This window comes from Oryctolagus cuniculus, chromosome 3, assembly GCF_051225735.1.
Source record: "Oryctolagus cuniculus isolate XC-2025 breed Fujian yellow rabbit chromosome 3, ASM5122573v1, whole genome shotgun sequence".
In the NCBI taxonomy this organism is placed as follows: Eukaryota; Metazoa; Chordata; class Mammalia; order Lagomorpha; family Leporidae; genus Oryctolagus; species Oryctolagus cuniculus.
In genome coordinates, this window is record NC_142869.1 from 129,538,009 (window position 1) to 129,561,277 (window position 23,269).

At 42.1% G+C, this 23,269-nt stretch overlaps 2 pseudogenes; one reads left to right on the forward strand and one right to left on the reverse strand.

The window, feature by feature from the left end:
* Nucleotides 1-2,043: 2,043 nt before the first annotated feature.
* On the reverse strand, nucleotides 2,044-3,167 carry LOC149127509 (NIF3-like protein 1 pseudogene; annotated as a pseudogene).
* Nucleotides 3,168-17,716: 14,549 nt separating this feature from the next.
* Nucleotides 17,717-19,807, forward strand: LOC138849024 (palmitoyltransferase ZDHHC5 pseudogene; annotated as a pseudogene).
* The last annotated feature ends 3,462 nt before the right edge of the window (nucleotides 19,808-23,269 follow it).

A 23,269-nucleotide genomic window follows, 5' to 3' on the forward strand; every position in this document is an offset into this window, starting at 1 on the left:
CTTAGGGTTAGGGCTACACATAGAGTTATGTTTAGCTTTAGGGTTAGAATAAGGATTAGGTCTAGGACTAGGGTTATATTTAGGATTAGATTTGTGATTAGAATTATAGATAGGGTTAAGGCTATTGTTAGGCCTAGGGATAGAGCTAGGATTAGGGATAAGTTTAGGTGTAGGGCTAGGGATAGAGTTAGAGCTGTGGTTTTATATACATTTTATATATAATATATATGTAGTTATAAATATATATGGTTATATGTGGTTATATATCTATATATAATATATAGAGAGAGCTGTGGTTATATATAATATAGAGTTATAGTTGAAGTTAGGGTCATCATCACTAGGATGAGGCTTAGTCTTTGGTTAGCATGATGGTTAGTTTAAGGCTAGTGTTAGATATAGCATTAAAGTTAGCATCAGGACTATGGTCAAGTTCACACTGAAGACTAGTTTGTTTTAGGGTTAGGCCTAAGCAGAAATATAGGATTAGTGTTGGGGTGAGATTTTAAATTAGTTTAAGATTAGAGTTATATTTAGCTCTATGGTAAATTTTAGAGTTATAGCCAGAGTTAGGACTATGGTTAGAGCTAGTGTGATAGTTAAAGTTAGGACTATGGATAGGTTTTAGGCCAGGGTTAGGGTTAGGGTTAAGGCAGGGTTAGGTTTAAGTGTTGGTATTAGTGTTAGGGTTAGAGTTGGGGCTCAGATTAGGATTAAGGTTAATGCTTGAGTTATTATGGCTAAAGTTAGGGATAGGATTAGTGCTAGTGTTAGAGTTTAGATTGGGTTAAAGCACAATGTTGGGATACAATTAGGATTTTGGCTAAGTATAGAGTTAAGGTAAGGTTATGGTTAAGATGAGGGCCAAATTTAGGGTTAATGCTTTGTCTAGGGATAGATCTAGTATTAGGCTTCAGAATTCGTTTAGATCTAGGATTAGGTTTAGATTTAAGGCTAGGACTAAGGATAGGGCTAGGGCCAGAGTAAGGATTAGGGCTTGGACTAATGTTATAATTTGGTTTATTTTATAAAATTAAAAGCAATAAAGACATAGTAATATGAATAGCAATCATATTTTTTTAAAAAACTTCCTCCTAATAAATCTCATGTTGATTCTAAAACTGAGGTGAAAGACTGGAATTTAGGTGGATCTACAGAACATGGACACAGAGACAGCCCATATCATCCCAAACTGGCTACTGCCTAAAAATAGGTGTTCAATTCCAAGTTTTTAAAGGACTTTTTAAAAATAACCAATGGCCGGCCGGCGCCGTGGCTCACTAGGCTAATCCTTCGCCTTGCGGCACCAGCACACCGGGTTCTAGTCCCCATCAGGGCACCGGATTCTGTCCCGGTTGCCCCTCTTCCAGGCCAGCTCTCTGCTGTGGCCAGGGAGTGCAGTGGAGGATGGCCCAGGTGCTTGGGCCCTGCACCCCATGGGAGACCAGGAGAAGCACTTGGCTCCTGCCATCGGATCAGCGCGGTGCGCAAGCTGCAGCGCGCTAGCTGCGGCAGCCATTGGAGGGTGAACCAATGGCAAAGGAAGACCTTTCTCTCTGTCTCTCTCTCTCTCACTGTCCACTCTGCCTGTCAAAAAAAAAAAATAACCAATGGCAGAGATATCTAGGTTAACATATCCCAACTATAATTAAACTAAGGAGAGAATTATTTGGTTAATTCCCAAGAAACTTTAGTAAACGGATTTTAGTTGAACTTTCTTAATATTTGCTCTTCATTATAGTAGTTCAGTTATTTCCTTATGTACTATACAACATTTGTTGAACCAGATAAACTGGAAAGATAATATAAGGGCAGTTCAAAAGGTTTGTAGAAAATGGAGTTAAAAGTTTTTTTTTATTTTGTGAATTTTTTTAATCTATGCAGTTTTCTCAAAATAAACATTACCATGAACTTTTTGAAGCATCCTCATACATCTTAAGATACTCTTCTAGAAAGATAAATTGACCCACTGACTCATGTTACACATCCACAGGAGTGGAGATGCAATCTGTAGGTTGTATCACCTTGATGATTCTGTATGCCTTATACCACACAAAGAAGATCCCTGTATGTCTCTGACAGGATAATATTAATCTTATTCTCCAAGTGGGCACCCAGCATATCACAAAGGTCAGAAAGAAAGCCTCATTCAGTGTTACTGTGTTCACAGAGGATGGCATTTATTCCTTGGGAAGTAGCATCCAGACGATCATGATGGGACATCCCATCCATGAGGTACAGGTCTGCTTCCACACCCTGCAGGATGCTGCTCCCAGAACCAGCACACAGGGTCACAGCTTTGACCCATGATGCTAAGGTCCTTCCTACCCCAAGAGCTAAGTAAATATGAGATAGTTTGAGGTGTCTTTTGATTCACTCAATCATGTTTGCCAGGGCAACAGATTCATCCAGGGTGCATGATCGACCCATTCCAGTATATAGAGCAAAGGCTTCTGCAGTGACAGAATTTCAGTTCTCTGGTAAAATTATCTGTTTTGAGAGAGCTGAGCTACCACCTGCATCAAAGTCTTCTCAGTACAATTCATGGTGATCCATGTTTTTCTCCTCATCAATCCTAGCAAAAAAAGAAGTGACAGGAACACCTTCAACTTCTCTCACTGCAGACACAAATTTGCCCATATCTTGGGTATGGTTAATGTTGAATTGTACTCAGTGGTTCCCTCTACAGGATAGCCATGAGTTTTGGAAGGATATATGTGCAGGCTCCAAGACCTTTGGAAAACTGCTTTTTCAATCCCTGGGGTGCAGCATCATAGGCTGTGTGAAGAGAGTAGATGCCAACTCTGTTCTCCAAAGCCCGGAACACCAGGCGCTCCTTTCAGGACATCCAGGTAATACGCTTCATGTATAGGAAAATAGGTGGAAGGTAGGAAAAGATGAGATCTGCCTTCTTATGCAGAGCCTCCTCCATCACCTACCTGCTCAGTCAAGTCATTGGTCAGGAAGAGTGTATTTATAGTTTGTGGTGGGCTTGGTTCCACCAGCAATCCAATATTGTCCCAACTCTCAGCAGAAGACAGGGATGCAAAGTCATTCAAGGAGGAAATGAGAGTCTTCAGACCCATGAAGGAACAGGAAGAATTGCAGTTCAGAGATTGGATAAACCAGACTGTCATGGGGACCAGGCATAAGCAAGATGACAACATACAGCAATTGGGCAAAACTCAATTTGAGTCCAGGTACATCTCCATAGCCTTTAATCTGTCTTTTTACATTGGATTTTCTTTTCTAAACATCATTTTTCAAGTTGTTGTATATTTGGATTGCAAAACAATTTGTAAGATGAATTTTTAATGTGCATTGCCAAAAATGTTCTGAGTGAAGCTAATTGTCAACTTTATTAAGGAGGATTGCTTTCTGTCCACCTAGTGTAAAAATAAAATCAAGTAATGAAAAAAACGAGATTACAAATTTAAAGGCAAAGAAACAGAAAGATCTGAAATTAGACCTGATAGAAAATGAGGAGTCCAACAAAAATCCCATTATGTTGATTTAACTCATGGCTGGCTTGTACTAATACCATTTACAAATGAAAAAGAATGAATGCTGCAGGTTTCATTTGAAATTAGTCAAGTGTGAGGTATTATTTGAACAGCTACCAAGAAGCATTCAAGATGGAGAAGGAACTATAGTCTAAAGGTCATGGAAGACGTTCATACTGGAAAGAGAAGTGTCTGATTACAGATGGCAAAATCAGGTAGAATTAGAGATTGGGATGAATGGGAGATTAGAGGGAATTAGAGGGAGATTAGATGGGTAATGTTAAGGAGAATGCAAATGGTTTCAGGAGGAAAATACAAGAAACCATCAGTGGAATTCTGATGGAAACAGAGAGCAATTACCAGGGGAAAATCATATATAGTACTTTCAAATATGACAAAGAAAAACATTTAAATGGGCGTTATGCATTTAGTGTACTGGTTATGATGCCTATTTTTTTTTTTTTGACAGGCAGAGTTAGACAGTGGGACAGAGAGACAGAGAGAAAGGTCTTCCTCCCATTGATTCACCCCCAAATGGCCACTAGGGTCGTCACACTGTGCCAATCTGAAGCCAGGAGCCAGGTGCTTCCTCCTGGTCTCCCATATGGGTGCAGGCGCCCAAGCACTTGAGCCATCCTCCACTGCCTTCCTGACCTATAGCAGAGAGCTGGACTGGAAGAGGAGCAACAGGGACAGAACTGGCACCCCAACCAGGATTAGAACCTGGAGTACTGGTGCTGCAGGCTGAGGATTAGCCTAGTGAGCTGCGGTGCTGGCCTATGATGCCTATTAAGATACCCTAGTTCTACTTTAGAGTGCCTGGATGTGACTTCCAGAATCAATTAATTAGGCTTCTATCACACCTGTGAGAGACTGGGACTACATTTATGGCTCTTGTATTCAGTCTTGGCCCAGGTCTTGCTGCTGTGGGTGTGGAGGAATGAATTAATGCAAAAAAGTGTTCTCTCTACCTATATGTCTCATTCTACCTAGCTCCCTTTCTCTTGAAGGTAAAAATATTTTTATAGACATGACAAAAGATTCAATTAATGCAATGATTAGGCTCTGACTATAATTTATGTTACTGGTAAGTGTTTCAGGGCTTCAATTAAGACTAATTTGAGTAGGTTAAAATTAAAATGTATAATAGAATGATTTGTCTGAAAATATAACATTAAAAAGTGTCTGTGCAACCTACATTTTAGACTGAGAAAAATGCATGGAGAATTATTTAAGGCCACACAATAGATTCTGTCCTCCATACACTCCTGGTCTTATCTATATATAAGTACAGGCTCCAAAAAGCTATCAAAGATCATATTGTTTTAGCAATTCCAAAATAACCTAAATAACCTGTTTATGTTTATTTTTTTAATTTGAAAGGTAGAGTTAGACAGTGAGAGAGAGAGAGAGAGAGAGAGAGAGAGGTCTTCCTTCTGTTGGTTCAGCCACCAAATGGCAGCCTATCCTCATCCTAACTAGCTCAATAGCTAATCCTGTGGTGCTGGCACCCTGGGTTCTAGTCCCAGTCAGGGTGCTGGATTCTGTCCTGGTTGCTCCTCTTCCAGTCCAGCTCCCTGCTGTGGCCCAGGAGTGCAGTGGAGGATGGCCCAAGTTCTTGGGACCTGCACCCACATGGAAGACCAGGAGAAGCACCTGGCTTCGGATCAGCGCAGTGTGCTGGCCACAGCGGCCATTGTGGGGTGAACCAATGGAAAAGGAAGACCTTTCTCTCCGTCTCTCACTGTCTACTCTGCTTGTCAAAAAAAAGAAAGAACTTGACAAGATAGTTGAACAAGAGAATACACTTGCTGTTCAAGTGCACATGTAACACTCTGCAGAAGAACTTTAGCTAGGTCACAAAAGAGCCTAAATAAAATAAAAGGATAGAAATAAAACAATGTTCTATGACCATGGGGATTTATCTTGAATGTCAATAACAGAAGGACATTTGAGAAGTGCACACATATGTGGCAAATAACAACATACTCCTAAACAGAGAGCTATAGAAAATAGATAAAAGTGAAAGTAGAAAATACGAGATGATAGGAAATGAAAATGAAACATGAAAATAGGATGCAGTTAAAACAGGTTATTAATATGATCCCTCTCAATTTCTATAGCTTTATAAGTACCAAAATGGAAAAATGTGATCACATTAACTTTGTTATTCATCATTGTGTAGGGTAATCTGTAAGCAGTTTGTATCCAACAAAAAAAAGTATTAGTTGCATCAGAAGTCCAGCAGAGGGCAGCAAGAAACCACTAAACAGTGAGTTTGATTCTAAACTCATCCTAGAGGCCCCATATGGTGCACATTCTTAATCCACAAGATATAGGTGCTGTGCCTACCCTAAATACAAGAGACTGTGCTAAAGAGGCAACATTGCAGCTTTTGGAAGACTTGGGGCTGTTTCCACATGGAGGAACTTAGCCTGCACATGAGACTGATGCCTTAGGATGTATTGTTCTTATTGCAGTCCAGGATGTTTCTCCCACCCTTTTTTTTTTAACTTTCACTTAATGAGTATAAATTTCCAAAGTACAGCTTATGGATTACAATAGCTCCCCGTCCATAACTTCCCTCCCAACTGCAACCCTCCCCTTTCCCACTCCCTCTCCCCACCATTCACATCAAGATTCATTTTCAATTCTCTTTGTCTACAGAAGATCACTTTAGTATACATTAAGTAAAGATTTCAACAGTTTGCACCCACATAGAAACACAAAGTGAAATATACTGCTTGAGTACTCGTTATAGCATTAAATCACAATGTACAGCACATTAAGGACAGAGATCCTACATGAGGAGTAAATGTACAGTGACTCCTGAGGTCGACTTAACAAATTGACAATCTTGTTTATGGCATCAGTAATCACCCTAGGCTCTTGTCATGAGCTGCCAAGGCTATGAAAGCCTTTTGAGTTCACCGACTCTGATGATATTTAGACAGGGTCATAGTCAAAGTGGAAGTTCTCTCCTCCATTCAGAGAAAGGTACATCCTTCTTTGATGACCCGTTCTTTCCACTGGGATCTCACAGGCGGAGATCTTTCATTTAGTTTTTTTTTTCTCAGAGTGTCTTGGCTTTCTATGCCTGAAATACTCTCATGGGCTTTTCAGCCAGATCCGAATGCCTTAAGGGCTGATTATGAGGCCAGAGTGCTGTTTAGGACATCTGCCATTCTATGGGTCTGCTGTGTATCTCACTTCCCATGTTGGATCATTCTCTCCCTTTTTTATTCTATCAGCTAATATTTGCAGGCACTAGACTTGTTTATGTGATCCCTTTGGCTCTTAGTCCTATCATTATGATCAATTGTGAACGGAAATTGATCACTGGGACTAGTGAGATGGCATTGGTACATGCCACCTTGATGGGATTGAATTGGAATCCCCTGGTATGTTCCTAACTCTACCGTTTGAGGTAAGTCAGCTTGAGCATGTCCCGAATTGCACATCTCTTCCCTCTCTTATTCCCACTCTTATATTTAACAGCAGTCACTTTTCAGTTAAGTTTCAACACTTAAGAATAACTGTGTATTGATTACAGTACTCAACCAAAAGTATTAAGTAGAACAAAAACAAACAAAAAATACTAAGAGGGATAACATATTAAGTTGTTCAACAACAGTCAGGGCAAGGGCTGATCAAGTCACCATTTCTCATAGTGTTCATTTCACTTTAATAGGTTTCCTTTTTGGTGCTCAGTTAGTTGTCACAAATCAGGGAGAACAAGTGGTATTTGTCCCTTTTTTGACTGGCTTTTTTCACTCAGAATAATATTTTCCAAATTCCTAACAGGGATCACTTTTCAGTTAAAATTTATACACCTAAGAATAATTGTGTGCTAATTACAGAGTTCAACCAATAGTACTACAAAAAAAATACTAAAATGGATAAAGTATTACATTGTACATCAACTGTCAGGACAAGAGATGATCAAGTCACTGTTTCTCATAGTGTCCATTTAACTTCAACAAGTTTCCCCTTTGGTGCTCAGTTAGTTGTCGCCCATCAGGGAGAACATATGATGTTTGTCCATTTGGGACTGGCTTAATTCACTCAGCATAATGTTTTCCAGATTCCTCCATCTTGTTGCAAATGAACGGGTTTCATTGTTTCTTACTGCGGTATAGTATTCTAAAGAATACATATCCCATAATTTCTTTATCCAGTCTACTGTTGATGGGCATTTGGGTTGGTTCCAGGTCTTAGCTATTGTGAATTGAGCTGCAATAAATATTAATGTGCAGACAGCTTTTTTGTTTACCAATTTCATTTACTTTGGTTCAATTCCAAGGAGTGGTGTGGCTGGGTTGTATGGTAGGGTTATATTCAGGTTTCTGAGGAATCTCCAGACTGACTTCCATAGTAGCTTAACCAATTTGCATTCCCACCAACAGTGGGTTAGTTTCCCTTTTTCCCCACATCCTCTCCAGCATCTGTTGTTCGAACATTTCTAAATGTGAGCCATTCTCACCGGGGGGAGGTGAAACCTCATTGTGGTGTTGATTTGCCTTTCCCTGATTGCTAGTGATCTTGAACATCTTGAACATGTTTTCATGTGTCTGTTGGCCATTTGGATTTCCTCTTTTGACAAATGTCTATTGAGGTCCTTGGCCCATCTCTTAAGTGGGTTGTTGGTTTTGATGTTGTGGAGTTTCTTGATTTCTTTGTAATTTTGGTTATTAACCCTTTATCAGTTGCATAGTTTGCAAATATTTTTCCCATTCTGTCAGTTTCATCTTCACTTTCCTGACTGTTTCTTTTGCAGTACAGAAACTTCTCAATTTGATGCAATCCCAAATGCCAATTTTGGCTTTGACTGCCTGTGCTTCTGGCGTATTTCCAAGAAGTCTTTGCCAGTACCTACATCTTTCAGAGTTTCTCCAATGTTCTCTAATCATTTGGTGGTGTTGGGTCATAGATTTAAGTCTTTAATCCATGTTGATTGAATTTTTGTGTAAGGTGAAAGGTAGGGGTCTTGCTTCATCCTTCTGCACGTGGAAATCCAATTTTCCCAGCACCATTTATTGAATAGACTGTACTTACTCCAGGGATTGGATTTGGATCCTTGATCAAATATAAGTTGGCTGTACATGTTTGGATTGATTTCTGGTGTTTCTATTCTGTTCCATTGGTCTATCCATCTGTTTCTGTACCAGTACCATGTTGTTTTGATAAAAACTGCCCTGTAGTTTGTCCTGAAATATGGTATTGTGATGCCTCCGGATTTGCTTTTGTTGTACAAGATTGCTTTAGCTATTCGACATCCTGTGCCTCCATAGGCATTTCAGCATCATTTTTTCCAGATCTGAGAAGAAGGTATTCGGTATCTTGATTGGTATTGCATTGAATCTGTAAATTGCTTTTGGGAGAATGGGCATTTTGATGATATTGATTCTTCCAATCCATGAGCATGAAAGAGTTTTTCATTTTTTGGTGCTTGGTTAAGTTTATTCCAAGGTATTTGATTGTTTTTGTAGCTATTGTGAATGGGATTGATCTTAGAAGTTCTTCCTCAGCCGTGGCATTGTCTGTGTATACAAAGGCTGTTGATTTTTGTGCATTATATCCTGCTATTTTGCCGAACTCTTCTATGAGTTCCAGTAGTCTCTTAGTAGAGTTCTTTGGGTCCTCTAAGTAAAGAATCATATCATCTGCAAAGAGGGATAGTTTGACTTCTTCCTTCCCAATTTGTATCCCTTTAATTTCTTTTTCTTGCCTAATAGCTCGGGCTAGAACTTCCAGAACTATATTGAATAGCAGTGGTGAGAGTGGGCATCCCTGTCTGGTACCAGATCTCAGTGGAAATGCTTCCAGCTTTTTGCCATTGAATAGGATGTTGGCTGTGGGTTTTTCATAAATTGCTTTGTTTCTATTGAGGAATGTTCCTTCTATACCCAGTTTGCTTAGAGTTTTCATCATGAAAGGGTGTTGAATCTTATCGAATGCTTTCTCTGCATCTATTGAGATAATCATATGGTTTTTCTTCTGCAGTGTTAATGTGGTGTATCACATTGATTGTTTTTTTTTTTTTTGACAGGCAGAGTGGACAGTGAGAGAGAGACAGAGAGAAAGGTCTTCCTTTTGCCGTTGGTTCACCCTCCAATGGCCGCCGCGGCCAGCGCGCTGCGGCCGGCGCACCGCGCTGATCCGATGGCAGGAGCCAGGAGCCAGGTGCTTTTCCTGGTCTCCCATGGGGTGTAGGGCCCAAGCACCTGGGCCATCCTCCACTGCACTCCCGGGCCACAGCAGAGGGCTGGCCTGGAAGAGGGACAACCGGGACAGAATCCGGCGCCCCGACCGGGACTAGAACCCGGTGTGCCGGCGCCGCTAGGCGGAAGATTAGCCTAGTGAGCCGCGGCGCCGGCCTCACATTGATTGTTTTGCGAACATTGAACCATCCCTGCCTACCAGGGATAAATCCCACTTGGTCTGGGTGGATGATCTTTTGGATGTGTTGTTGCATTCTATTGGCGAGAATTTTATTGAGGATTTTTTCATCTATGTTCATCAGGGATATTTGTGATCTTTTGCTGAGGTTTCCTTCATTCACGTTCTTTCACATTGATGACCGTGTTTCTGTGTTTCTGTGTGTAACACATCTTTAAGCATTTTTTGCAGGGCTGGATGAGTGGCGACAAATTCTTTCAGTTTCTGTTTGCTATGAAAAGTCTTTATTTCACCTTCATTCAGAAATGAGAGCTTTGCAGGATATAATATTCTGGGCTGGCAGTTTTTCTCTCTTAGTACCTGGGCTATATCTCGCCATTCCCTCCTAGCTTGTAGGGTTTCTGATGAGAAGTCAGTTGTGAGTCTGATTGGAGATCCTCTGAGAGGAATCTGACATTTCTCTCTTGCACATTTTAGGATCTTTTCTTTATGTTTCACTGCGGTGAGTTTAATTACAGTGTGTCGTGGTGAGGATCTCTTTGGGGCATGTTTATTAGGGGTTCTATGAGCTTCCTGTACTAGGGTGTCTCTGTCCTTCTCCAAACCTGGGAAATTTTCTGCTAGTATCTCACTAAAAAGGCCTTCTAATCCTTTCTCCCTCTCCATGCCTTCAGAAACTCCTAGAACCTGAATGTTGAGTTTTTTAATAGTATCCTGAAGATTCCTGACAATATGTTTTAGATTTCTAATTTCCTCTTCTTTTCTTTGGTCTGACTGTATCCTTTCCTGTTCTCTGTCTTCTGAGTTCGATATTCTTCTGCTTCACCCATTCTGTTTTTAAGGCTCTCTAATGTGTTTGTCATTTGATCTATTGAATTCTTCACTTCATTATGATTTCTCATCACTATCACAGTTTCCTGTTCTACTAGTTGTTTCATTTCATTTTGATTCCTCCTTAATATTTTATTTTCATGAGAGAGATTTTCTATCTTGTCCAGTAAGGATTTCTGTAGTTCAAGAATTTGTTTTTGAGAACTTCTTAATGTTCTTACCAATTTTTTGAGATCTGCTTCTTGCATTTTTTCTATCTCATCATCTTCATAATCTTGAATTGGGGTGTCTATTTCATTTGGGGGCATCATAATGTCTTCCTTGTTCTTGTTACCTTGGTTTTTGCATTTGTTGCTTGGCATATTGGAGATATTCTTTGGTTTCTTCACTGTGATGTTTTTTCTCATTATATTGTGACTCTACATTAAGTGGACTGTCTGCTATTAATGGATCCTTAGAGGCCGTGATGGGTGTGGCCTGAGAGCTCTGTTTTATTCTCCAGGGTTAAGGGTGTGCCAATGGTGACTCACCCAGATTGTTCTCTCACTTGCTCTCTCTCTCTCTCTTTTTTTTTTTTGACTCTGTTGGGAAGTAATTCCTCACAGCTGAGTGGAATCGAGTGTACTGGGTGTATAAAATCTGGCCCCTATGGGTATTCATCTGCTTACCCCTGGGACCACACAAAGAGTTTATGCAGCCCTCAGTGTGGTCTCAAATTTCTCCGCAGTTTCACCAGGTTGCCAAGGTTACCGAGTTTGTGTACTCCATGAGTTCTCTCACCCCCCCCCACAGATTTTCAGTCTCAGTTCATTAGCTCCACACTTTCACTAGGTCTTAACCTTCTGTTTTTTCTCCCAACCAGAGTCAGTTTTTTCTGCTTGGCGAATGCAGGGTGCCACTTTACATACGTAAAATGTCACCTGCTCATTGTCTTGCTCGGCTTAGTATGGTGAGTGGAGAGAGAGGCTAATGTCCGTCCTGATTCCCCTTATTTATTCATTTTTTTTCTCTCCTCCAGTCAGCCTGGTGAACTTTCCTCAGTGGGGCTTCAGGCCTCCTTCCCTGTAGGCTCTTTCTGCCTTTCCCCGCCAATGTGTCAGGTTACTGAGGTTTTTGTGTCACCTCCCCTTCCAGCACTGGCATGCAGACTCTGTGGCTTGGTTCCCACGGCTTAGCTTCCACGCAGTGGGCGACCTTGCTCTCCCTGTAGTTCCTCTGTGTCACATCCACTGTGTCACATCCACTAGATCTGGAAGAGTTTCCTCTGCAATATTTTCCTGAGCCTTTTCCTGAGGCTACAGTAACTCTACTTTTATTAAACTATCTTTTCCCGGCCTATCAGTGCGTGCCCTCTCTATTCCGCCATCTTGGCTCTGCCTATTTCTCCCTTTTAAAAAATTAAAAAAAAACACATAAACACAGAGAGACAAGGGAGAGATAGTGATTTTGCATCAGCTGGAACTGGCCAGGCCAAAGTCAGAAGCTGGTCACTCATTCTGATTTCCCATATTGGTGGCAGAGAGTCAACTGTTGGACTTGCTGCTTCCATGGTTGTGCATGTGCAGGGAGCTTTAACAGAATCAGTACTGGGACTTGACCCCAGACACCACATGTATGGGTCTTTAACTACCATGCCAAGTGCTTATTCCCTGGAAGTTTCTCTTAACTAGCAACAGAGAAGCAATCATTTTCTGAGATGTTCCTGGGTGGCTATTAATTTTTTTCATATAAAGTTTAAGGAAAAGTCATGTATCCATCATTGAGTGTTTTAATTGGATGAAGCTACATCAGGCTGTGTTGTTTTTATATATATCCAGGAGTGTTTGGGAGAAAAAATACTGACACGGATACAGAGATTGGCAGATAATGAAAGTATGATAACAAATTTATCAGAATTTTGCAGCATAGACTTGGGGAGCACTCACTGCTGGTTTAGTCTGAGGAAAGAGGAAAAGATGTGAGCTCCTATACTAATGCCTTCATTAATTCTCTATCACTGACTTTTTAAATCTGGGGAGAGAGTATTGAATAATGGCTCCCTGGAGCCACACTATATTTTTTTTGGTTTATTTTATTTATTTGAAAGAAGTATGGAAAGAGGTAGGGAGATCGATAGAAAGATAGATAGATAGATGTGCCTTCTATCCATTGGTTCACTCCCCAAATAGCCACAATACATGCAGTTGAGTTAATCCAAAGCCAGGGGCTTCTTTTGGGGCTCCTACATCAGTGCAGGGGCACAGGGACTTGGGCCATCCCCCACTACTTTACAAGGTGCATTACCAGGGAGCTGGATTGGAAATGGAGCAGCCAGGACCTGAACTGGCTCCCATTTGGGATGCCGATGCTGCAGGCTGGGGCTTTTACCCAGTGCACCACAGCACAAAGCCCAAATCACTCACTAATTTACAACTTCAAAATAGTTCTAAATGTCTTCAAAAGCAGAGATGTTGAAATTAATATAACCATGCCTGGTGCTGTGGTGTAGTGGTTAAGCCACCACCTGCAGCACTAGCATCCCATATAAAAGAAGTTCAAAAGTGACTTAAATGGGGGCATCCTGGCTGACAGGGAAGAATGAGGTGCCTGATAAAGTTCTCCAGCCCACATCTTTTGGAAGCTTTGAAATCCTTAGCACCAGCCGGAATTGCAGATGCACCACTCTCTCCACTGCTCACTTGCATACCCAGCAGGGGAATGAATTATTTTAAAATTAGAGACAAATAAGATCCATGTGGTTTTGTAAGTGCAGCAGTTCCCTGACTGCACATAGTACCTACGTATTTGTTAATGGCTATTTGGAGAGCTTCTTTCCATGAATTTGTACAGCTTCTTTCTATGAATCTGTGTTTTATAAATTAATTATTGATATTAAAAGTTTAGAAACCTTCACATAATTGTTGGGACTGTTTCCTCACCGCCATGTTATGTGAGGGATAGCAGCTGTGGGCATTTGAGATTCCACAGGATATCGATGGCTCCAGACCTGACCCCGAGTACCAGCATGCTCTGAGTCAGGCAGGAGGCACAGTGGTGGAGCCTTCTGGCATCATGTCCAGTGTCCTTTCTCCCACTCCGGCCTCTTCTCTATCCTGGGCATGTCTGGTTTCAAATACCAGTGTCCAGATTTTCTTAGGAGCCTTGAATCACATAAATAAACACCAAGAGACTACACCTGACTAAACTTCTGGGAGAATCATAGTCTGTTCAGAGGGGAGAGCTGGGCCCATGAAGTTGTTATTGCAAGAGGCTGTTTATCTGATAATTGAGTTATATAAAATCATTGTTTTGTTGTAAATATAACTTTTCATAATTTTATTATGTGTAATGTTCAAACTGACCATTATTATACTCATTTGTGAATAAAGATATTAAAAACTTATAAAAAAAAAAGCTGGTTCATATCCCAGCTGTTACACTTTCAATCCTGCTCCCTGTTAATGCACCTGGAAAAGCAACAGAGGATGACCCAACTGCTTGGGCCTTGCCACACACATGGAAGACCCTGATGAAGCTCCTGACTCCTGCCTTCAGATCTGCCCAGCCCAGGCCATTTTGGCCATTTGGGGAGTGAGCCAGCAGATGGGAGATCTTTCTCTTTATGACTCTCTAGCAGGGTATAAAATCAATGCACAAAAATCAACAGCCTTTGTATACACAGGCAATGCCATGGCTGAGGAAGAACTTCTAAGATCAATTCCATTCACAATAGCTACAAAAACAATCAAATACCTTGGAATAAACTTAACCAAGGACGTTAAAGATCTCTACGATGAAAATTACAAAACCTTAAAGAAAGAAATAGAAGAGGATATCAAAAAATGGAAAAATCTTCCATGCTCATGGATTGGAAGAATCAATATCATCAAAATGCCATTCAAAAAAATCTTTAAAAAATAAGAAAATTTGTCAAGCTAAGATATGTTATTTGTACAGAAACCTTAATGTTTTAACTTCTTACTTTCCTGTATTTATTAAAAGCAAACTTTTAAATAACTTTTAAGATAACTCCTGGGAGTATCTTTTCATTTATGAGGTTTTCCAAATTTTTGGCAAAGAAATGTCAGTTTTCCTTATTTTCAGTAGAGCGAATTATTAGCCTGGGTAGAATTTGTTACAGAAGTTATGTTGCCACTTGGGACACCCACATTACCAAGAGTGCCTAGAATAGAGTCCTGGTTTTTCTCCTAATTCCATCATCCTGTTAATGTGCACCCTTGTGGTTAAAGTACTTAGATTCATGCCATCCATGAGAGAGCCCTAGAATGAGTTCTTGGTGCCTCACTTTGGCCTCACTAAGCTCCAACTATTGTGGGTATTTGGGGACTAAACCCGCAGATGGGTGATCTCTGCTGTCCTCTTCAATCTATCTGGAATCCAAAGAAAAATTAGTTTAAAAATATAAGGGAATGGGATTTGGCATAATGATTGGAACACTCCTTGAGAAGCCTATCTTTTATGTTAGCATGCCTGGGTTCAAGTCCCATCTCTGCCCTTATTGCAGGACATACCTCCAATCTGATTGGTGGTGTTTCTATAGAACTCCTAACCTGTATATACTTGCCCAACACACAGTAAGCCAATCACTGACTTTGGTGTGGTGGAGTAAAGAAGCATTTATTTTAAAGCTCAGAGCAAGGAGCTTAACTCCAGGGCTTCCCAAGAAGTTAGAGGCAAAGATTCTTATAGATTGAATTTAGAGGTGACAGATGCATGTTCAGCTTGTGTCCAAGTTCCTGATTGGTTCGTGGTGCTTTTGACCTTCATCTTATTGATGAAGATGCCATGTTCTTAAGGAAATTTTAATGGTGTTCAGGTGGGCTTCAGTTAATCTGAGAGTTTACATACAGTTGGTAGTTATTTGCTTTTCCCAGACTGGGATATTTCCTTACCTAGATGTGGAACTCCCCTAAATAAACCCATCCAGAACATATTGGCCAGCAGGGTTTTTTCTGTTGGAGAAACCAATCACTTCTGTGTGCAGTGATTAGAGACTTGTCAGGCCAGGTGTGTCACTCCCTCAATTCAGTGAATTATTTTTGGTACAGTATGGGTAAGGATGCCTTCGTCTGAGGGAGACAGAGAAGATGCTTGGTCCTGCTTTTGTTCTATAGGGGTTTTGTTTTAGATGTTTTTATTTTTTGTTATTCCTCCATCCTTAGGGAAAAGGGACAATGACTTGACAGACTGCTTTGTGAAATTTGTGGGGGTAATGTGGAGGTATTTTAAGGATGAAAGGAGAGGAGGTTGTAGGCATTTCTTTTATTTATTAATTTTCTTACTTAATAGTTAACACAGAGAGAGAGAGAGAGAGATCTTCCATATGCTGTGCTGGTTTACTTCCCCAGGTGGCTGCATCAGACGGGGGCACATGTACTTGGGTCATCTTTCTCTGCTTTTTCAAGGCCATTAGCAAGTTGTTGAATGCTCAGTCCCTTATGTAAATTTGCTGGGTGAACCAAATATAAAAGGAGGGGCTGAGAAGCAGTGTTAGGCTTCTGTGCTGGGTGTGTCTAACCTGGGGTCACAGCACTGCCGGAAGGTTGCAGTGACAATGATGGTAGTGGTGATGGGCACCACTCCAAGGGTGAGGCACCAAACCCAGTTCAACTCTGTGTCTGGAAAGCCCAAGAAGAAAGACCAGACACATTGACTAACCTGGAGACAGGGACATCTTTGGAACTGTGCTTTCATTTCAAGTTATTTTTAAAGTATTTCTTGTCTTATTATGGTTATTGGGAAGAAATGGCTTCAAAGATTTTAAGTTTTCCTTCAGTTTTGCATGAACTCTATAGGAAACGGGGCCCTTGAAGGGCTTGGGAATAGCAAGAAGAGATTGAAGACAGACAAGCTTCCTCTCTCTGTGTTTTCTCTCTTCTTCAAAGAAAAGTATTTACCACTCAACTTGTAACAGCTGTAGTCTAGCATTAGCCATCAAGAGAAAAATAACATTAAACAGCTATTGCAGACTACAAACCCTGGTGAAGTCAAGGTGTGGGAGTGGTGGCATTGAGAAGACTGACTAAGACTGACAAGGACTACAGTAAAAACAGCTCTTCTTTCAAGCTGGAAGGGGACACAGGTTCCTTCGTGGATAGAAATGCACAGTACACACCTCTTTTAGGTGCTGCTCACATTTTGTGGAAGTGTGGTAGTTGTGGAGGTAATAGAGTATCTCCTCAGGAATTTTCCTTGCTCAGAATTTTCTACTCTGACTTGATATTTTCCCTTTTTTTCATTTTTGAAGACCTGCCTCCATCCATGAGCTGTACCTTGATCTGTGTGACTGTCCATGTTCTCTACCTGCAGCCATTTGCATGTGTGCAACCTACTGTTTGTCTCCAATTTCTAAGCTGTTAAAGTCATGTTTCTTTTTTTTAAGATTTATTTATTTATTTGAAAGTCAAAGTTACACAGAGAGAGGAGAGGCAGAGAGAGAGGGGTCTTCCATCTGCTGGTTCATTTCCAAGTTGGCTACAATGGCTGGAGCTGTGCCAATCCAAATCCAAGAGCCAAGAGCTTCTTCCAGGTCTCCCAGGTGTGTGCAGGGGCCCAAGGACTTGGGCCATCTTGTACTGCTTTCCCAGGCCATAGCAGAGAGCTGGATCAGAAGTGGGGCAGCCAGAACTCAAACCAGTGTCTTTATGGGATGCTGGCACTGCAGGCAGTGGCTTTACCTGCTACACCACACAACAGCCCCCAAGTTGTGTTTCTTAATCTCCTCTTCTGCTTTGTTCTGGGGGAAGTGGTTATTCATCATTTGCAATCACCTTTCCCCCTCCCATATGCTTTCCTTCATTTGAGATATTTTGACCTTCAGTTTTGTTTGGGAGGGGGAAGGATGATAATTCTAAAGTTTTGGTTTCCCTGTTTTTTTTTCTGTACTATTCTCTGTTGGTTCCCTTATCCCATTGTCTTGTCCATTCTGCCGCTGTGTGGGCTTGGACTATGTGGCAGGGAAGATCTCCCTTCAGAGCTCCAACATGCCTGCAGAGTCTGGAAAGAAATTCAAATCAGAAACATTTCCCGACCTCAGCAGCTGCTATCTTCTTAAAGGGAGCTACCACACTCTTCTTTGCTTGTAAGTGTCCAGGACTAAGCCTGAATGTGTCACCTGCAGTGCCCATCTACAGTGCATTTATGTTTCTCTTTGTTCTGACCAATTTCAATAGGGCCACCTTCATGGACCCAAGCATTTTCCCCTGAGCTGAGGAAGATTTCAAGCTCCCCTTTACAAAGCAGTGGAGATCAAGGGCATCCAGGTGCTCATGAAAGGATGTGCCACCAGCCACTTCTACTATCCTCAGCGTTCCCACACAGTGTCTGTGATAATTGTGTTGAGGAATTTGATCATCCCTGCCCTTGGGTGAACAACTGTATTGGTCACTGGAACTACCATTTTTTCTTCCTCTTCCTCCTTTCCTTGACAGCCCACTCTAAGGGTGTATTTGGCTTTGGCCTCCTTTATGTCCTCTACCACATAGAGGAACTCTCAGGGGTCTGCACACTGTCACAATGACAGTGATGTGTGTGACTGGCCTATTCTTCATCACTGTAGCTGGCCTCACAGTGTTACATGTGGTGCTGGTGGCCTGGGGATGCACAACCAATAAACAAGTTATGGGTAAATTCTGGGGAGGTGTGAACCCCTTCACCATTGGCTGCTGTAACAATGTTGGCCGTGTAATTTGCAATTCCTCAGCACCCAGATATTTGGGAAGACCAGAAAAAGAAGACAATTGTAATCAGACCTCCCTTCCTTCAGCCAGAAGTGTCAGATGTCAGATTACTGTAATGATCATGGATAATGGCATCCAGGGAGAGCTCAGGAGAACTAAGTCTAAGGGAAGCTTGGAAATAACAGAGAGTCAGTCTGCAAATGCCAAACCCCAGCCTCCTCCTACACCAGACCTGAGCAGTTACATGGGACTGCGAACACACCTTAGCCTGGCTACTAATGGAGATAGCAGCCTTTTGGGCAAGGACAGCCCTCCCACACAAACCATGTACAAGTATCAGCCAGGTTATAGTAGCAGCAGTGCATCAGCTGCCCTGCCTCATTCCTCCAGCACCAAGTTAGTCATGAGGACAGTTTGAGGAAGCCAACCTCAACTGCAGAGAGCAGTCATAATCCCAGTTACCACTCAGAGCCCAGCTTAGAACCAGAGAGCTTCTGTTCTCCCACCTTTGGCAAAAGCTTTCACTTCAATCCCCTTTCCAGTGATTCTCGTTCCTCCAGCCTCAAGTCAGCCCAGAGAACAGGTTTTGTGCTGGACCAGTTGCAGTCCATTCATTCAGAGGGCACCACTTCCTCCTCCTATAAGAGCCTGGCCAACCAGACATGCAATGGAAGCCTGCCTTATGACAGCCTGCTCTCTTCTTCAGACAGCCCTGATTTCAAATCAGTACAGGCAGGGCCCGAGGCATACCTGGCTTTAAGCTATACCTCTCCCCTCCTGTCAGCCTGCCTGGCCCAACAATGGGAAGCCGAGGGGCATCCACATTTGGTGCCAACAGGTCCAACATGAGAGCCCTCATCAGTCCGTTATGACAATCTGTGGTGCCATATTGTGGCCTCCCTCCAAGAATGAGAGAAGCTGCTGTGCCAGTCACCCCCTCTCCCAGTCCATGAGTAAGAACCAAGCTTGGGCGACTCAGGCATTCAGTCAACAGCTGGCTCAGGCCATGCCCTCGTACAAGTTTCTTTTCAGATGATTCGAAGAGATCACCATTGGGCAAGACTCCACTTGGAATGCCCAGCTGTCCCACATTTTGGGAAGCCAGAAAGGCTAATGGCCTGGGAACTAGGGTCCCCTGAACCAGGTCCAATCACCCCATATCTGGGCCATTCAACATCTTACAGCAGCCAAAAATCCCTACCTGGTGTCTCTGAGACAGAGGAAGTGGCCTTGCAGCCACTACTGATGCCTAAAGGTGAAGTACAGCTCAAGACCACTCACAGCAAATCCAACAGGCAACCCAAGAGCATAGGCTCAGCCTCCCCTGACCCCACAAGGTGAGGAGTCAAGAAAGTATCAGGAGTGGGTGGTACCAACTATGAGATTATGGTGTGAGCCTTCAGCACCTCCCCTTCCCCTACCTCCTACCCTTTTGGTGCCTTCAACAAAGGGCCCCAGGTGGCCACCTTCCTTCCCTCAAGAGGCTCCCCTTCCCTGCATGGGCATTTTTTAAAACACCGATTCCCAGAGGATGAGTGTTTTATAAAATACAACAGAGGTGGAGAGTTGGGGCCCTGAGGCTGGGGTAGTAACTCCCCCCTTTTACCTTTTAAGACCTTCCTTCCCTAATCCCTGGACCTGACTCAGTGGACATTTGTGCAATTGCTTGCCCAGGAGTGAACCAGATCATGTTTTAAACCAGAAATAATTTTTTATTACTGTTACAGATTCTATTTTTTCCTCTTCTGTGTTACTAGGTATGTGTGTAAATATCAAGGAAATTATATATATCTATCCTGGGATGGAAAAATGAGGGTGGAATATGTAATAAGAAGGAGGATCTTACTGTTCCTGATCCTCAGACCATCAGGAAAAGAGGGGAGGCACCAGTATTCCTTTCCCCCATGGTTCCCTCTCTTCTCTGTTACCGACTAAGGAAGTAGTAGAACCCCCTGTTGGTGCTAAGTGATCGAGAAAGAAACCTGGGGAGAGGTGAGTCTGAGCTCTTGGTTAGAAGAAGAAAGGACTTTTGGAAAGTTAGTTTTCTAGGCTTATTGACATTTAATTTCCCAGGAAAGGGGTCACAGCTCTATGACATTGGTGGTGGTAGGAGGGGGATCAGGAAAAGCATCTGGCCTCATTTGAAACACTATTAGAAACCCCGCCCCCCCCCCCTTCTTGGGAGAGAGGGATTAGGGCGGATTTCTTAAGTGAGCCCCTCAGAGCTTCCCCTAGCCTACAGTTAAGGTGATTTTAAAGTCCAATGACAGGAGAGAAAAATCCAAAATGCAATATTTTTCATCACATGCCAAAAACAGGATAGAGGAAAGGAGTAGCAGGCCTAGGCCCTTCCAGATGTCCCTTGGGAGTTACCCCTCAGCCCACCTTAGTATGGTGCTGGGTAGAGGAGATACCTGGGTTCTAATCTCTAAATAGGGGAGACCCCAGCCTCTTCACAGAGTCCCTTTCAATTTTTTATTCTGATTAGCCATTTTAAACTGACAAATGAGAGAAATCCTGATCTATTGGCAAACAAAAAAAAGTACTTAAGTTTATATTTAGAAACATTTATCTAATTTTCTTTACCTAGTTTATACTTAACAGCAATACCTAGATGTCTTAAGAAACTGAGATACTATATAATTAAAGCTATATTTTTTTAACTACCCCAGAGTCAGTGATTGACTTGCTATGTCTCAGGCAAATGAACCCATTTGAAGTTGCTGTGGCAATTCCTCCAGGCAGTTTTGGGAGTCTTCAAGAGCAGCCTTTTTTTTTTAAAGATTTATTTATTTATTTGAAAGGAAGAGTTACAAAGAGGCAGAGGCAAAGAGAGAGAGAGGTCTTCAACTGGCTGGTTTACCTCCCCCAAATAGTCACAACTGCTGGAACGGGGCCAATCCAAAGCCAGGAGCCAGGAGTTTCTTCTGGGTCTCCCACATGTGTGCAGGTGCCCAAGCACTTGGGCCATCTTCTACTGCCTTCCCAGGCCACAGCAGAGCTGGGTAGGAAGTGGAGCAGTCGAGACTCAAACCAGTGCCCATATGAGATAATGGCAATGCAGGCAGTGGTTTTATCAGCTATGACTCAGTGCCAGCTTCTTAAAGCTATAATTTTGAACAATTTTCCTGTGAAAGAAAACTCAAAAGGCTGATTCTGATTCATTGTACTTAATACACAGAACATAATTTTAACCTTAGTGAAACATCTTCCATTCTCTTTTCATATTTTGGCTGACACTCACTGGCTGCTGGTGTTTTGAATGACCTATGAATAATGGTGTTTGCATGGAAGTTCAGGAGCCTACTGAAGGAAATGATAGAAGGCAGACCTCACTGACAACTCATGAGAAAATATGTAACTATCAACTGCAAACAACTGAGTTCTATTACCAAGAAGCCTCCACCCAGACCATCTGTAGAGTTATAGAGAAAGGGAGAGACAGAGAGAAAGGTATTCCATCTGGTTCACTCCTCAAATGGCCACAACAGCCATAGCTGGGCCAATCCTAAGTCAGGAAAGAATTCCTTCTGGGTATCCCACATGGGTGCAGAGGCCCAAGCACTTGCCAAATCTCTACTGCTTTTCTAGTTCACAGCATAGAGCTGGATCAGAGGAGGAGAAGCCAGGACTAGAAATCATTCCCACGTGGGATGCAGACACCTGAGATAGTAGCTTAGCCCATTACATCACAGCCCAACTCCACTCAGAGATTTTTAAGTGGCCATTACTTATGCAGTCTCAAGGAGGTCAAGCAGTATTATAGTAAAACATCTTTTTCTTTTGTAGTTTCCAAATACAATTTATTAATTTTGCAAAATAAGTGCTAAGGGGCAATAAAAATAGAGCTCTGATCACAATTGCTGTTTAGGCCAGACCTGTAAAAAACCAAGTTAGAAAGAAATTTCTCAGGGCAGAGATCTCTAGCTATAAAAAAAGAGAGCTGTCTTTCTTTTTATTTTATATTTTATTTTATATTTTATTTTATATTTTTTATTTATTTGAAAGTCAGAGTTACAAACAGAGAGAAGAAGAGGCAGAGGGAGAGAGAGCAGTCTTCCATTCACTGGTTCACTCCCCAGTTGGTCATTATAGCCAGAGCTGTGCTGATCTGAAGCCAGGAACCAGGAGCTTCTTCTGGGTCTCCCACACAGGTGCAGGGGCCCAAGGACTTGGGTCATCTGTTACTGCTTTCCTAGGCCAGAGCAGAGAGCTAGATCAGAAGTGGAACAACCAGGACTTGAACCGATGCCCTTATGGGTGCTAGCACTGCAGGCAGTGGTTTTACCTGCTACACCACAACACTGGCCCCAGGGAGAGCTCTCTTAAATGCAGTGTTCCAGGGTCAGCATTGTAGCATAATGGTAAAGTCACCACCTATGGTGTCAGCTACTCCACTTCCAATCCAGCTCTATGCTAATGTGCCTAGGAAAGCAACAGAAAATGATCCATGAATTTGGGTTCCTGAACTCATGTGAGAGAACTGGAAGAAGAATCTCCTGGTACCCAGTTTTGGACCAACCCAGTTCTGGCCATTGTGGCCAACTGGGGTGTGAACCATGAATGGAAATTCTTTCTCTCTGTCTCCCTCTCTCTCTCTGTACCTCTGTCATTCAAATCAATAAATAAATCTTTAAAAAAAGTCCAATAACAGCCGAACAAAATATTAAGAGATATTACCCTGGTAGCACCATGTACAAGTTTGATACTTACCAATACATTTCCCTAGATTTGTTTGAATTTAAATCTGGTTTCTACCACTCTGAAACACCTTTGGCCAGTGACACCAGGTCAACAATTAGTTGCTCAGGTTATTTCTGATTCAAAGAATATTCAGGAAGCAGCAAGGCAGCTCAC